This window comes from Aedes albopictus, chromosome 3 (genome assembly GCF_035046485.1).
Source record: "Aedes albopictus strain Foshan chromosome 3, AalbF5, whole genome shotgun sequence".
Taxonomy (NCBI): domain Eukaryota; kingdom Metazoa; phylum Arthropoda; class Insecta; order Diptera; family Culicidae; genus Aedes; species Aedes albopictus.
This window is the reverse complement of record NC_085138.1, coordinates 431,518,487-431,534,006: the sequence shown is the minus strand read 5'-3', so window position 1 is coordinate 431,534,006 and position 15,520 is coordinate 431,518,487. Positions and strand designations below refer to the sequence as shown.

The window sequence follows — 15,520 nt, the reverse complement described above, 5'->3', positions numbered from 1 at the left end:
CATGGCGTCTACAAAAGCTAAACAAAGTGACATTTTCTATCAATTTTAATGCTCCTAAGTGCTAAAATTGAAACGAAATGTTACAGTTGTTTGGCGCAAAGCTTTTCCGATCTCCAGTTATGCGTGTTTGTTTGAGTTTTTGGTTCACGTTAAGATAGGCCGAACGAGGGGACTATGCCAACGAAGCATCCCGATACCCTATCTAGGAAATTCTGCTTGTATTGCTTCAGGCATTTCTTCAATAGTTTCATGAATTGCTGTGAAGAATGCTTCAAAAGCTCATAAATGGATTCATTTGAAAAAATCAGGATTTTTTCGAAAATTCCAGTCACGGTTTCTGCGGGAGTTCATTCTAAGGAATTCCACAACGAATTATATCAAAATATCTTCCAGCAATTTCATCGGGAATGTTTCCAGGGTTCCATTCGGGAACTTCGGTGGGCACCAGCGGGAAATGCTATGAAAAGGTTTAAATGAATTCATTTGGAATGCCCCGTTAAATTTCCTTCTTAATCTACTCCTTTTACTCTTTTGAAAATTTTATCAGAAATTCCTTGGAGAATTTTTTAAGGGCGTTTAAGCAATTTCTCCTGTTTTTCTTCAAAGGATTACAATTATACTCCATCGTAGGATTTCCTTCGGAAATTCTTCCAGCAATTTCTTCAAAAATATTTCCATAGAATCTGGAAACCCTTCTTGGATCTCTTCGTAAATAAATCATAGGATTGCTTCAGAAATTACTGAAGAGTTGGGGAATGCTTCGACAATTCCTTGATGAATTAATTTGGAAATTTCTTTTAAACTTCTTGTGTGGATTCCTTCGGAGTTTTGCCCAGTGTTTTTTTTTCCTGAAATTTCTACCGAGATTGCTGCAATAGTTTTTCCAAGTATTCCTTCGAGCATTGGTAATAAACCATATAGTTTATCTTGGGAGATTTCTCCAGGATTCTTCTTTAGATTTTCCCATGGGGTTCCTTCGACCTTCTTTAGATTTCTTGGGGTTCCTCTTGGGATTTCTCCAAGATTTTCTCGTGGTGTTCCTACAGAAATATCTTTTGCTATTGCTTAAGGATTTTTTCTTGTGATTTCTTTTGACTCGCTGCAGAAATTTCCATAGATTTTGTTTTGCTGGAATGCTTCCTGGATTTTATGCTGCAATTTCTATAGCCTTATCTGATTGGAATTTTAAGGAATTGCTCCATATATTTCCCTAGTTTTTGTTTTCAGGAATTCCTCCGTGGATTTCTTCAGGAATTTCAATTGTATTTCCTACAGGGATTTTTTCAGATATTTCATTGAGAATTTCTCCAAAGATTCATCTAGGAAATACTTTGGGAATTTCACTAGGGATTTCTTCTGAGATTGCAATAGGGATTTCTACACTGAGGCAAAAATACTTAGGAACAGCATAGATCCCCTTAAGATTTGGTGACGCTATGATTATTGTTGAAAGCCATAGATTTCACTTATGATTAAGTGGGATACATTTTTATGTCCAGTCACTTACCAACATCATAAGTTTTGCGTAGGAACATCATTGGATGAAAACTATAACTATTGTATGTTTGCTCTTATTGAAATCAACTACTGAAACTTATAGAAAACAACATTTTTTAATTATAAATGTCATGTCGCAAGCAAAATGATATTCGTATTCATATATTGTGATTTTTTTTGATGAAATAATTCTGCTCCAATTCATGTCATGTGTCTTGAATTACCGCGTAAGTAAAATATTCGATTTCTCTTCATCGATCACATGAAATAAAGTGAAAAGGACCATATTCGACTGTACTTTAATTAAAGAATGCAAATTTGCATGGTTTGTTTTACCACACAATGCAGTCAAACTTGCTTCTTGTCACTTTTACGAAAATTCTCGCGAAAATCGCTAGGATCAATTCAGAGGAATCGATAATTTTACTTACGTATAATTCCACTGTTGTTGTTCATTTGGGAGAATTTATGGGCACTTAAATAAAATCTATTTGATTTTGAGTGTCCGATAGCTCTAAAAACAGATCAGTGAGTAATGCTTGTTTGTCTAAGACGCAGCTAGATGGAATCCATACTCTCATTGTAAAGATTTTCATAGATTTCAATTATGGCTTTTTCACAACCATGTCGAATATGTCAATCTTAAGTTGTACAGGGTGCGGCAGGAAAAAATGCGAAAAGTTCAAGGCACTATTACACGCTAAATATGGGATATATATGACTATTTTTTCATGACAGTGTATCAGTGAATGTCTATATTCTAGCACTGAAAATTAAAAATGAACATATTTGATGTTTAACATGTGATAATGTAGGCCTAATAAGCGGCTATCAATAAACTGCGCGCCCAATAGTCATTAAACAAAATGACTATAACAGTAACAAAATTAGCTCAAATTCGATGAACAACCAGACCACACTGATCCAGAGCCACGTAGTTTCATATACCAGATGAAATAAGTACATATATTTGATGATATTGTAGAGAAAATCAAAAATTTTGTTTTATCAGATGCGAAATTTAGCGACCTGTGTGATTTTCTGCGGTTTGAAAATTCTGGTTGTCTTCATCTTCAGGCACCGCCCTGTAAAGGTTAGTGACCAAAATGGGAAATTTTTTAATTAACTTTTCAGAAAACTAGCCTATTATAGATCATGGAACGTTGAAACATGGATTGGTTAATGTCAAATGGACGAAAATGAGGTTTGAAGTTGAAAAACACTTTCGCATTTTTTCCTGCCGCATACTGTAGATATGGAACGCGTTCGCAACAATTATAAAGACAATAAGCGAGTAATGAAACAGAAAAATCGTCCGTTCATAAGTTGCGACTTATTAAATTCCTAAGTATTTTTGCCTCAGTGTCTAGAAATAATCCAGAATTCATCTTGGAACGGGATATTAATATAAGGCTGAATGTACATAAGGCTGAATTCACAAAAGGCTGAAAGTTCACGAAAGTATGAAATGAGTCATGACACCGGGCTTAGTCAAGAAAACCATGTTGTATACCACAATTACATTTTTTTTTCTTTTTGAAACCTCCCAACTGGTACAAAGCCTGCTCCTCAGCTTGTGTTCTATAAGCACTTCCAGGCTTCCACAGTTATTAACTGAGAGCTTCCTTTGACAATGGTCATTTTGCATGTGGCGGGCACAAATATACTCAATGCTTTATTAAGAAAATGTTCATCACGACAAGTTCCTGAACTGACCGGGAATAAAAATTGACACCTTTAGCATGGTCTTGCTGAACTCTTGCGTGCTTACCGCATCGCCCAAGCAGCACCTGCAGTTTCATCCAAAATGTGACTTTCTATGCTTTGGTCTAAAAGAGTTGCAATAAAAGCACACGCAACTTTCATTTTGTCAGTTGAGTTGCATTTAAACTCCGAATATCGTTAAGTTGCGGCTTTGTTTCATATGAATTACAAATAACATCGTGTTTAACATCGGTTCACAAATGGCAATACAGTCATCTTGCATTAAATGTGCTATGTAACACACATGAAACATTTTACTCTGGTTTGTTTGTTCAGATTAAGTTCCAAATATGTTGCGGAAAACTTGTGCGTCTTTTCATTTTGACAGTTTTCTAATTTGTGACAAAGAAGGCGCAATGAAGTAACGCGTGACTTCAGTAGCTTTTATGGTGTGTTCAGCAGCAATTCTCTCACAGAGCTTCTGGTGCAGTATGTACACGCTAAGAAAAAGTTACTCTGAAATGAGTAAGATTCACACAAAACTGAGCTAAACTGGAACAGCTCAAAAAATGAGTAAATTGCATTTCCAGCGATAGAGCTGGCCCAAATGCAAAAATCCAACCTATTTAAGCCGTATAATATTCTTCACATCAGCAAGAATATTATACAACTAAAACTGATGAGATTTTCGCACTTGGGTTAGAGCTATCGCTGGACATAAAATTTACTCAATTTTGAGTTGTCCCACTTTAGCTCCAAAATGAGTGAATTTTCTGACCGTGTAAGGTGAGTGGTTAATACTCCTGATGTTCATGGTTCGAGTCTGGACATGTTTTTATTTTTTCATTTGTTTATCATTCCCCCTAGCTCAAGTTGCATAACAATTTAGAATCTGCGCTTTTTGCGTTGCAAAGAAGCAATTGGGTTCTGTTGTTCTTAATACGAACAGTGAATAGATTGCACTGATGTTGCTGGTACTGATTTTGAAACAAGTCGTGTTGCTTGGGTGACTCGTAGTGAATAATTGATTTTTAAAATTGTCCTGATTTTGTCAGCCCAATTAAAACCGGGACCCCACTGTAAATGCATTCGTTATCTTGATTTCTTTAAGCTCTATCAACCAGTGTCATACAAATAATTACTTAGATTTCAGATTCGGTCAATTCAGATAGAGTCATAAGTGGAGCACATTACTCCTAAAACCATCATGAGGACGGTTTCACTCGTGCTACCGAACGATACCGAGGTTACGAAAGATTCTCATTTCAGTTTATTCACAGTCACGAAAAACGTCTTGTTTACCAAGCAACCATCGTATTAGTGATGCCTGGCAGAACCCCGCGTGTAGGCTTCAATTGGCCGCCACTTCCCCAAGTGAACCCTCATTAACCTGTAAACGATTCGAGCACCTTCCGCTGTACGGTAGCCTTAAACCTGCTCAACTGACCATAAATTAGTCCCATACTAAAAGTGGTCATGTAGCGGAGCGATCACGACAACGGGCCCAACCGTCATCGCCATCGTACATCACTTGAGTCCCACTCGTTCTAAATAATTGTTTTAATTGTTTTGACGAAAGCTAGATTTCTTATTTAGATAGCACACTGGCCACGGTGGACGGCGACGATAGTGCGGCGCACACACAGGTGAGAAGCCATAACTTAACCTTTTTAATGTTCCACCCACGATCTCTCGAAGCTATGGGCCCAGGTTGAATGAGCCGCCCGCCGGCATACAAACAAACGAAACAAACAAACACTCACACGGCCTCCGTTCCATGGCGGCGGAGAGTTCAAAAATGAATTTCCGCTTTGCCCCAAACCAAGCTGCCCAGCTGGACAGCTATGGTTCAACAAAATGCAAGAAATACCGAGCTCATTCAAAACCATTTCTTCGGTCACCACGCTAGGCTCCATGCGTGATCCCTAGGGTGGTACAAAATAGTCCAAAACATGATTTAAAAAGTTACGTTACCTAGTGCTGCCAATTTCAAGATTTATGTTTTTGATCCCAAGTCCAATTGAATTTAATTAATTTCTCTCGTTTGATAGATGGAGGATCCATTCATGATCCAGAAAAGACCAGTAAATATAAGATAAAGGTTCTTTCAGAACGTTTTCCACATAAACTTGGGCCACTCTAGAGCGCCCTCTCGACCCGTGCCTTCCAGTTTGAGCCCCCCTGAAACCAAAAACACTTTCGGATTGTTTGTGTACCTTCCGCTCACCTGTGCCGGTCTCAAAACGGTTTTTTGTCTGTTTCGTATGCGGCAAGTGCGGCCTGACCAAAGTGGGTAAGTGCTTTTGTTTGCTTCCTCAATATGCACACGAACGACGCCGTGCCGACGACGACGATCAAACTGCGCTGCGATGCAGGTTAGCTATGTAGGCTTGACCGGACTTCTATTATTCGACCAATTAGCAATTCCCTCATCCACTTAAAATCCGCTCTCTGGGCGCAAAAACGGCGCGGTATGTTTGGATGTTGGGAGGCACTCACCTACCAAACCTATTATGGGAACTCAGATGAATGCTTACTGACACGCGGAAGATTCTACCGAAGTGGGTAGATATTCGTCTATCTAGATTGTTGTAAAACACCCGCCACTCAAATAAAATCTACAAATCATTGCCCCCTATGAATCTACTCCAACATGCAGCGGCTGATTCTGGTGGCTAATGACTGGATCTAGCTTTGTTTCGATGAGTTGAATGAGCCGCCTCCACTTATGAAGCGATGGGTCATACAAGCGATGCAATTGCACTGGGAGATTGTAGTCCAGCTAGAGGCACCCAAAGAATAAAGCTTAGCGAGAAATCGCATGGACATGTTTTGTGTAGTGCCCACACATATGAAACATTAGTATGACAACAATAATGTATGACAAATGAAATCTAAAATTTCATAGGATTACAGATTATAGAGACTATTTATAAATCCAGAGCGATCTTAGGGAATTTCAGGGAGTTCTACGTGAATTTCAGAGTGTTTTCAAGTGACTTCAAAAGACTGTTAGGATGCTCTAGGGATGTTTTATACCGTCTAAGGGGGTTTCAACGCAAATTTTGGAGCATTTTTAGAGTGTCTCTTGGAATTTCAGAAGCATTTCAGGGAATTTCACGAGGATATAGAGGCATTGAAGTGAACCGCCTTCAATGCCTCTAAAACATCGTGAAATTCTTTGAAATGCCTTAAGAGGTTTCTAGAAACGTTTCACTGGGATTCAGGGAGTTTTAAGGACAGTTTAAGGGGCCAAAGAGCATGGTAAGGGGCTGTCCATAAACCACGTGGTCATTTTTTTTGGGACTTTTCAAACCCCACCACCCCCCCCCCCCCCCCCCGCGTGGTCATTAGTCCATACAAAATTTTTTATTTGTTCATACAAAATGGTCATTGGCCGAACCCCCCCCCCCCCCCCCCATCATGACCACGTGGTTTATGGACAGCCCCTAAAGGCTGGCAATGTGATTTAGATCTTTTGTAAGGTCGTACAGTCTGATGCCATGCTATTTCGATCCGTACTTTCTAGTTGGCACCTGCTAGGATACGAGCAACCTTGAACTCGTTCAAACGTGTATCTTACGACATAAGAAAGAGATACATAAGTGACCCGATTTTGTCAACCCCTTTTCGGAATACATTTTTTGCTCTCTTCAAAAACTTAAACAGTTCTTCGAACGTTTTATTCCTCTATGTTCTGCATCTCAGCTGTAGTTTGATGATAAATAATAATAAATTGCTTAAATTGTAATCGTAAGATAATGAGAGCAAAAAGTTCGTCGTAAAATGGGGCTGACAAAATCGGGTCCTTACTGTACCACCAGATTCAAAAAGTCCGTGCTGAACACCGAACTACTACACACGTTCTTCAAGATCACGACGTAACACCGGCATATCGGAACACTTTGCACCAAGGTCCAACAAGCGGTGCCTGTGGAGGTTTCCAGCGTATTTCTAGCGAAACAACGTGCATACCGCGAAAAGACGATAGCACGAAAAAAGAGAAATTTGGAAGAAAAAGTTCGAGCAAGCGGAAGATCAGCGATGGACGATCCGGTCGTCAATGGAAAAGCCATCCGCAATACAACACCCACAGAGATTTCCCCTGAAGTTCTACAGCTGTTGAGTCTAGATTAAAAATCCATACTGCCATACGTGGAAGCCATCATCAAGACCAGCAATGACACAGCGCTACAACGAGATGCAACGAGGTCACCACGACAACGAAATCCTGTAACAATGCAGAGAAGCGTACCAGGGAGTTCCTGAAAACACACCCGGAAGTAGTCGTAGTAAATTCCGACAGCGTGAACCGAACCGTAATTATGGAACGTGATGCCTACTTCTCCAAGATGTATGGTCTCCTAGATGACTGCTGAACATTTCGAAAAGTGATGAAAGACCTGACCAACACATTTCAAAATCAGTAGAGGACTTCAGGAACAAGTGATGTGTGGGCATGTTGTATTCACGGCATTTCTGAAACACCTGGCGTATGACGAACATCTGGTCCGTTGTAGCGCGTTCACCCAACTGGTCGCCCTTTTTGTAGATGGGACCCGAGCAGAGGAAAATAGCAAATTGATAACAACAGAATCACATAGCCTGTTTTTATAGCATAATTTGTTATTGTTAACTTATCAAAATATATCTTTTTAATAACATGTTTTGTTGGGCAGTCTTATCAAGTTATTGGGATATATCCACAAGATAACATTTCAATAATATATTTTGTTGTAGAACAAGTTTAGTTATTATTCTATTATAGAAAATGTACAAATATGTGATGAACAATAACACAACAATAACAAGTTCACAAATTTCCTGTTATTAAGTTGTAATTGATGTAACAAAACATGTTATTGAATTAATTTTCCAGGAACATTTTTTTGTTATGATATTTGTTATTTTGCCACTTATGACAGACAAGTTTATAACATAATATGTTATTCTAATAACATAAAAATTACTGGTTCCATTATTCAGTTATTAAGCCAAAACAACATATTTTATTATGCTGTTGATATTTTCTTCTGCTCGGGGACACACCATACCTTCATTCCATTCCTCCGGTAATACTTCCTCCTCCCAAATCTTGGTAACGACCCAGTGTAGTGCTCTCACCAGTGCTTTTCAACCGTATTTCAGAAGCTCGCTTGGTAGTTGATCTGCTCCAGCAGCTTTGTTGTTTTTCAGCCGGGCAACCTCCCCTTCAATCTCTAGGAGGTTAGGGGCTGGAAATCTTTGGCCCTGTGGTGCACGTACCCCTAGACCTGTATGTAGGCGTCACTACGTTGGTCATTTTAAATTTTGCTTTGTAAGAAAAATGTCCATTTCCGCCTTCCTGAATATAATTAAGCGATTTGTTCAAACTATTCTGCACCCTCTCAAAAATAAGGTAATAAGTTATACAATTTACCAACAATTTACTCTATATGTTAAACAAATATCATGTATGATACATATCCCAGGGATTCCTTCAGAAACTACTGCGAGTAATGTTAATTTTCCAGGGATTGTTTAAGAAATTCGTTCTGTTAGGTCTTCTGAAATTCTTCTTAATAATTGTTTAGAAATTTCTGCAGGGGTTGCTTAGAAAATTTCTGTAAGGATTCCTCCATTATCTCCTTGCATGACTCTTTCTAAAAATATATCAAGTTAACATTTTGAAACTTTCTTTGGAGTTTCCATAAGATATTCCTCCAAACACTTCTCAAAGGTTTTTTTTAACTCTTGAAGGAATACTTCAGAAATTCTTCCATAAATTACATCAGTTTTTTGGAATTCCTTCAGAAATTCTTCGAGAGTTTCCTCCAGAAATTTCACAAAAGATATTCATTCAGAAGACCATTCACGGATTTTTTCCAATAATTCCTCCATTGATTTCATCAGAAAATTTTCCTGTGATTTATTAGGAAAGCCTTCCATGAAATCTCCAGTAATTATGCCAGGGATTCCTTCAAGAATTCTTCCAGGGATTTTCTAAGGAAATCCATACTTTCATTCAAAGTTTTTGATTCTTAAGATTCATCCAGAAACCAAATAACTCTTCGATAAACCTTTTCATGGATTCCTTCCAAAATTGTTCCATGGATTCCTTAGAAAATTCTCTATAAATTGCTACAGAAATTTCTCCAGAGTTCCTCAGAAAATGTTGCATAAGTACTTTCAGAAAACAGATTCTGACATTTTTTTTTAAGTTTATTCACGGATTTCTAATTATCAAAAGGTAAAAATTCCTTCAGAAATTTCGCAAAGGGGTTGTTAAGCACATCTTTATTTGTTTTTTTTTTCGCAAATTCTTTCAGAAATTCTTAAAGATAATCACAAAAGGGATTCCTTAACATAAACTTCTAGGATTTCATGAAAAAATCTACATTTATTATTTGAATTCCTTCAGCAATTTATTCAGAAATGTCTTCTTTTGAAAATCTTCTATGGATTCCTTCCAAAATTACACTATTAATATCTTTCTGGAATAACTAATAACTGGAATAACTTTATGCATAAAAATAAAATCTTCCAAGGATTCAAACACTCCTCCAGGGTATCATTTCTCCAGAGTTTCCTTCGCATATCTGAAGATTTCTAATGATTTTTTTCTGGAATTTCTCGAGAATTTTTGAAAGTTTTCTATGGATTCCCTCCGAAACTTCGCGTGGAATTACTTCAGAAATTCTTCTAGGGGGAACCCCTAGAAAATCCTTCTGAAAGAATCAGAGTTTTCTCTTGTCTTCATTATTGAGATTTTCTCTGCATTATGCTGGTTAACCTCTACATTCAGAAATTACTTTAAATATTGTTTCAGAAATTCTTTCAGCAGCGTTTTTTATTCTGTATATATTTCTTCAGGGATTCGCACAGCTGATTTTTTCCAGAGATTTCATTGGGAATTTTTTCAAAGATTTCATTAAAAATATATGTAGAAAGGTCTCCAGGATTTTTTTCATTACTTCATCCTGAAATACCAGCAACAATTCCTTCAGAGATTCTTGCATTAATACTTTCAGTGATTCTAGCAGCAACAAGGCACAATCGGTGAAGTAGTAGATTTGTAGTAATGAGCTGAATTTTTGTATGGTGAGACGGTAAATTCTCCGTTTCTGCAAGGAAATCATGCAAAAAGCGTGGGTATTAAGATTCCTTGTCTAATTTGATGCTATTTGAGCAAAACTTTGAAAAACTGTGTTGGTGTTTTCTCCCTTTCTTGTCTCTTCAACAGCACAGTTTGTCAAAGTTTAGCTCAAACAGCATCAAATTAAACAAGGACTCATAAAATCCACGCTTTTTGAACCATGTCCTTGCCAAAACGGAGAATTCACCCTCTTACCATACAAAAATTAAGCTCATTACTACAAATCTAGTACTTCACTGATTTCGTCCTATTCCTCAACAGAATCTTGCAGAAGTTTGTTTAGATTCAGATGTATCAGTAATATTCTTCCATAGAAATTTCTCCAGGAATTCTATAGGAATTTTTCTACGGATTCAAATGTTTCTCCAGAAGCGTTTGCTAGGAATTTCTACAGTCGTTCCACTGGAAATGTCTCAAGAAAAATTATAAATTACCCTAGAAATTTTTAAAATATCATTCAAGTACTCTAATGAAAGATATCTTCAGGAATACTTCTCAACTTTTTATTTTCTTTTGAGTTTTACCCAGCGTTTCCCAAGTAGTTTTTCTGGAATTCTTGCAATAATTCCCTGGGATTCCTTCAAAAATACAATCAAGAATTTTCATAAATTCCTTTATGAATTCTTATTGAAATTCCTACATGAATTTCTTCTGAAACTTCATCGAGATTTCTGCGGAATCATTTCCAGGGACTCTATTTGAGTATTATGAAATTTTATCTAAAAATTTCAGTAAAAAAATACTCCATAAATTTCTTGAGAAATTCATTCATGGATTACAGCAAAATAGCGTTTTGGAGATGCTCCTGCGGTTCCGTCGGAAATATTTCCTGGAATTCCTTCAAAGATTTCTTCAGAGATTTTTCTGCAGATCCTGAAATTGCACAAAATATTAAAGAAGGGATTCTTAAGGATTGTCTGAATCCCTGAACAGGAAAAATATCCTGAAAATTTTCTGATGCAATGTATATGGATATACCACAGGAGAAATGCTTCGATGAATTTCTTGTACAATTTCTCAAGATATGAGTGTAAAGCTTGTTGAATTTTTTTAACACCATAGCCCTGGAGGATTTCTTTATGGAATCACTGAGTAAATTTCTTAAGGGAAATATTTTTTATGGAATGTCTAAAGGAATACTGGGAAGAAATAAACAACACTTTACACTACTCTTGATACATACTGGTACTCCTAGTATTGTTTCTTGAAAATTTTACGGAGAAGTTTGAACGAATTTATGGAAAAAAGCATGTAGGCATCCACAGGGGAATCTCTTAAAGAAATTGCGAAAAAAATTCTGAATTTCTTCTAGAATGTCTGTGAATGTCATGTGATTCCACATGAATCTATAAAGGAATGTAAGCGGGAACGGCATTTTCAAAGGAATAAAGCCTAGAACAATTCCATGGAAAGCCCGTAGAGACATCCCAAAAAGAATATCTTGAGAAAATTTTAGAAGAATTCCTGGGGAAATCCCTATGGAAAATAGCTTGAGGAAATTTTTGGCATAATTCCTACGAGTATTCCTTCAGAAATTTCTAAAGGAAAACATGTACTAAATGCTTGAGCAATCTTTGATAGTATTATGTAGAATCTCTGCAAGAGTTCTTGGAGGAAAACCTGAAGAAATGCCGGAAGTTATCAAGCCGGCTTTGTCGATGGCCGCTCGACAACGGATCAGATCTTCGCCGTGTGGCAAATCCTCCAAAAATGTCACGAATACCAAGTCGCAACGCATAACCTGTTCATCGACTTCAAGGTGGCGTTCGACAGTATCGTCCGCACAAAGCTATTGACGATCATGGACGAGTACGGCTTCTCCGGGAAACTAAACTGATTAAAGCGACAATGGACGGTGTGAAAAATCTGCGTAAGGATTTTTGGGCGATCTGTTTGGTTCGTTCGAATCTCGCCGGGGGCTGCGATAAATTAATGGCAGTTCAATATCGTTCTGGAAGGTGTTATGCGATGAGCCGGGGTCAACAGCCGGGCTACGATTTTTGTGAAATCCGGCCAATTTGTCTGTTTTACGGACGACATGGATATTATTGTTAGAACAGAACTGTACATTCGCCCGAAATGTGAAGCAACAAAATCGAATGGTGGTGAACGCGTCAAAAATTAAGTACATGCTGGCAGGTGGAACTGCGAACGACAGCAAGCCTACTATAGACGGGAACACTTTCGTGGTGATGAATGATTTCGTCCACCTCGGATCTGTATTAACGGCAGACAACAACGGCGCATCATCAGGAGAAGTTGGGCCTACTATGGACTGCACAAGAACCTGCGATCGAGAGACTGCACCATATGCAAAACGCTGATTAGACCGGTGGTTTCCTACGGGCACGAAACCTGGACTATGCCCAAGGCAGTGTGCAGAAGAATAATGTGTGGCGGCGAAGAATGAATCACGACACGAGATCGCTGCACTCAACGGCCGGCGAACCTACCATCCGGAAGGTCGCAAAACCTGGAGAGATATTGTTATAATGCCGGTCAACAAGAGATCCGGATGGTACAAGAAGGCCTGGAGGATAGCGTATAAGATGGGCGGATCAGGTGCAGAACGGTCTAGCAAATGTGGGACACGGCCGAGAATGGAGTCCTGCAGCCACGAACCGAGTATTGTGGCGAGGAATTGTTATATCAGTTTTATTGTAATAACGATGTAATATTAAATAAATAAAACTAGATCTGAAACCAGAAGCACAGTTTCCTTGGGTGCCCAATGAATCGCAGAACATCGCCAACGTAATTTCGTATGACGTATGGTTTGGCTTGCGGAGGATGACACGATGATCACGATGACGACTTCCAAGCCGACAACGACGATGCTAATTCGAGCCGTCAGCTGCTATTTTCCTGTGTTTTTGCCCAGTAGGTACATGGGCACCGTGTACTACCTACCTACCTACCGTGTAGAATCACGTGGTGAAGTAGGTGGGCCTGGGCATCATCATTTCGCGCGACATGCCAACCTACAACGTAATTGGTGGTTGCGACGAACTGATTTTGTGTTTCCGGGATTGAGGTTCGCCGGTACACGGGGTATCATGTCGCATTAGGCTCTTGGAGGGTAGTGGCTCGCAAATTACTGCTGTTGCTGTCATTAGTGAACTGGTTCGAAGCGTGTTTGTTCGTTTAGAACCGTAACTAAAGGGAGCGACGTAGCTAAGGGAACAACAATTGTACTTGACCTTGATAAATCTGAATGAAAATTAATAATATACAGGGGATAGACAAAATGATCGGGACAGGCAATTGTTTCCCTTCTCTAAAAAATTTCAAACAGCTGTAACTTTTCGAAAAGTGCATAAAATATTCTCAAATTTTAACTGTAAGTTGATCAACTAGTTGTGTATCAGTGGACAAAATTTGGAAAAGATCGGACTATTATGCACGAAGTTTCCAGAAAAAGGTATAATTATCCGGTAGCCAACTTTGAGCTGTTATATCTCCGGATTCAATGAACTGAATGGAATGAAATTTTGATCATTTATGACTTATATAATGAGCTTTGAAAAACTTTTGACTTAACTTAAAATTCTTAACACGGAATAAAATTATAACGATTAGTTTATTTTCCTAATAAAATATCAAATTTTCTTAAATTTCAACATCGTTTCAAAATTCAAGATGCTATTTATAATTCATTTAAATTTCCTCTAATTGTCTTTAATATGAATATGTTTTAGAAGAAAGTAACAACATAGTCGGAAATTCATTGAAAAAGTAATGAGATGCATATATAAAATAGACCAATTTACTAAAAAATCATAAAATAAATGAAATTGCTATAACTCTTTCTCTTATTAATAATTTTAAGTTGAGTCAAACGTTTTTCAGAGCTTATTATATAAGTCATAAATTGTCAAAATTTCATTGCATTCGGGTCATTGAACCCGGAGATATAATAGCTCAAATTTGGCTATCGAATAATTCTACCTTTTTTCTAAAATGCTTATAACTTCCAACAAAATAGCCCGATCTTTTCCAAATTTTGTCCACTGATACACAACTAGTTGATCAACTTACAGTAAAAATTTGAGAATATTTGATGCACTTTTCGAAAAGTTACAGCTAATTGAACATTTTTTGAAAAGTTTAAATTTTGCCTGTCCCGATCATTTTGTCTATCCCCTGTATGTACCTTTTTAAAAATTTATACATATTTCGCATTGAAATTTCAAGATTTCACAAGAAAAAACAATAAAATTCTTAAATGAGTTTCCGGAATAATACGTACTGCTAGAATCTAAGTTATTGAACAAATACAGTTAATTGTTTTCTTACATGGAACAATTTCAATTTAACCTATCACGCCAGATCTAGTTTCCCTGATCTATCGGCTGAAATTTATTTTACTTTTCTCACAAAGTCTAATCCAATCGCCAAAGTAAGCCGTTAATCTCCATCAAGACGCTAGATTAGCTTCCGTGCTGACCTCGCACACCTATATCCACAGCTTCTGCTGCAACCGAACGCCAAATGATCACGGTAAAAAGTGCTGAAACTGATCAGGAAAAATTATCCGAATCGATGCTGATTACACTGGATCCTTGGCAAAGCTGGTGGTCAAACCACCGCCACGCCGTAGATCGCGCACTCCCTCTAATGAACCAACAAAATTGATACATTTTTATTACTCACGACCCGTGGTGGTTTGAACTCCATTTCTACTGGATCTTTTTTGCTGCGGTTCTTGGGTTTACCGTTTACCTGTACCATTCGGAAAACCATGATCGCTCGTGGTCGGTGGCGGTACTAGAGTTGCACTAATATGATTCATTCATATTTATTATATGGTGCTTTGTGGTTCCACGGGGTGAGGCAGTGTGCAATGGAATTGACATTCTTCCATATGAGGCACTAGATAGGCTAGGATTGCTAAACCATTGCAGTGCGCCACCGGCAGCGATGGGAGTTAACCAAATTTATCCGGTCGATACCGTGCAACTGACGCTGATTGATTGACCTGACCGTGTGTGGCAGCAGCAGCAGTGTTTCGCGAAGTTGTTCGATGATGGATTGGCGTTTGAGGGGATATTTACTTTGGCGTTCGGAGTGTATGATTTATAGCCTAGGTTTTTGTTTTGGATTGAAAGCGGTTGGTATGATGGACAAGAAGTAAAAATGATATTAGACATTCTCCTCACAGGTTTGCCTATGGTCTCAGGAAGA

General features: G+C 38.1%; 1 protein-coding gene across 2 annotated transcripts in view; it reads right to left on the bottom strand.

Annotated features, from left to right (window-relative positions):
• Window positions 1–15,520, bottom strand: part of LOC109621464 (calpain-11-like) — a 259,165-nt gene that overhangs the window by 133,372 nt on the left and 110,273 nt on the right. The gene's annotated exons all lie outside the window — the stretch shown is intronic.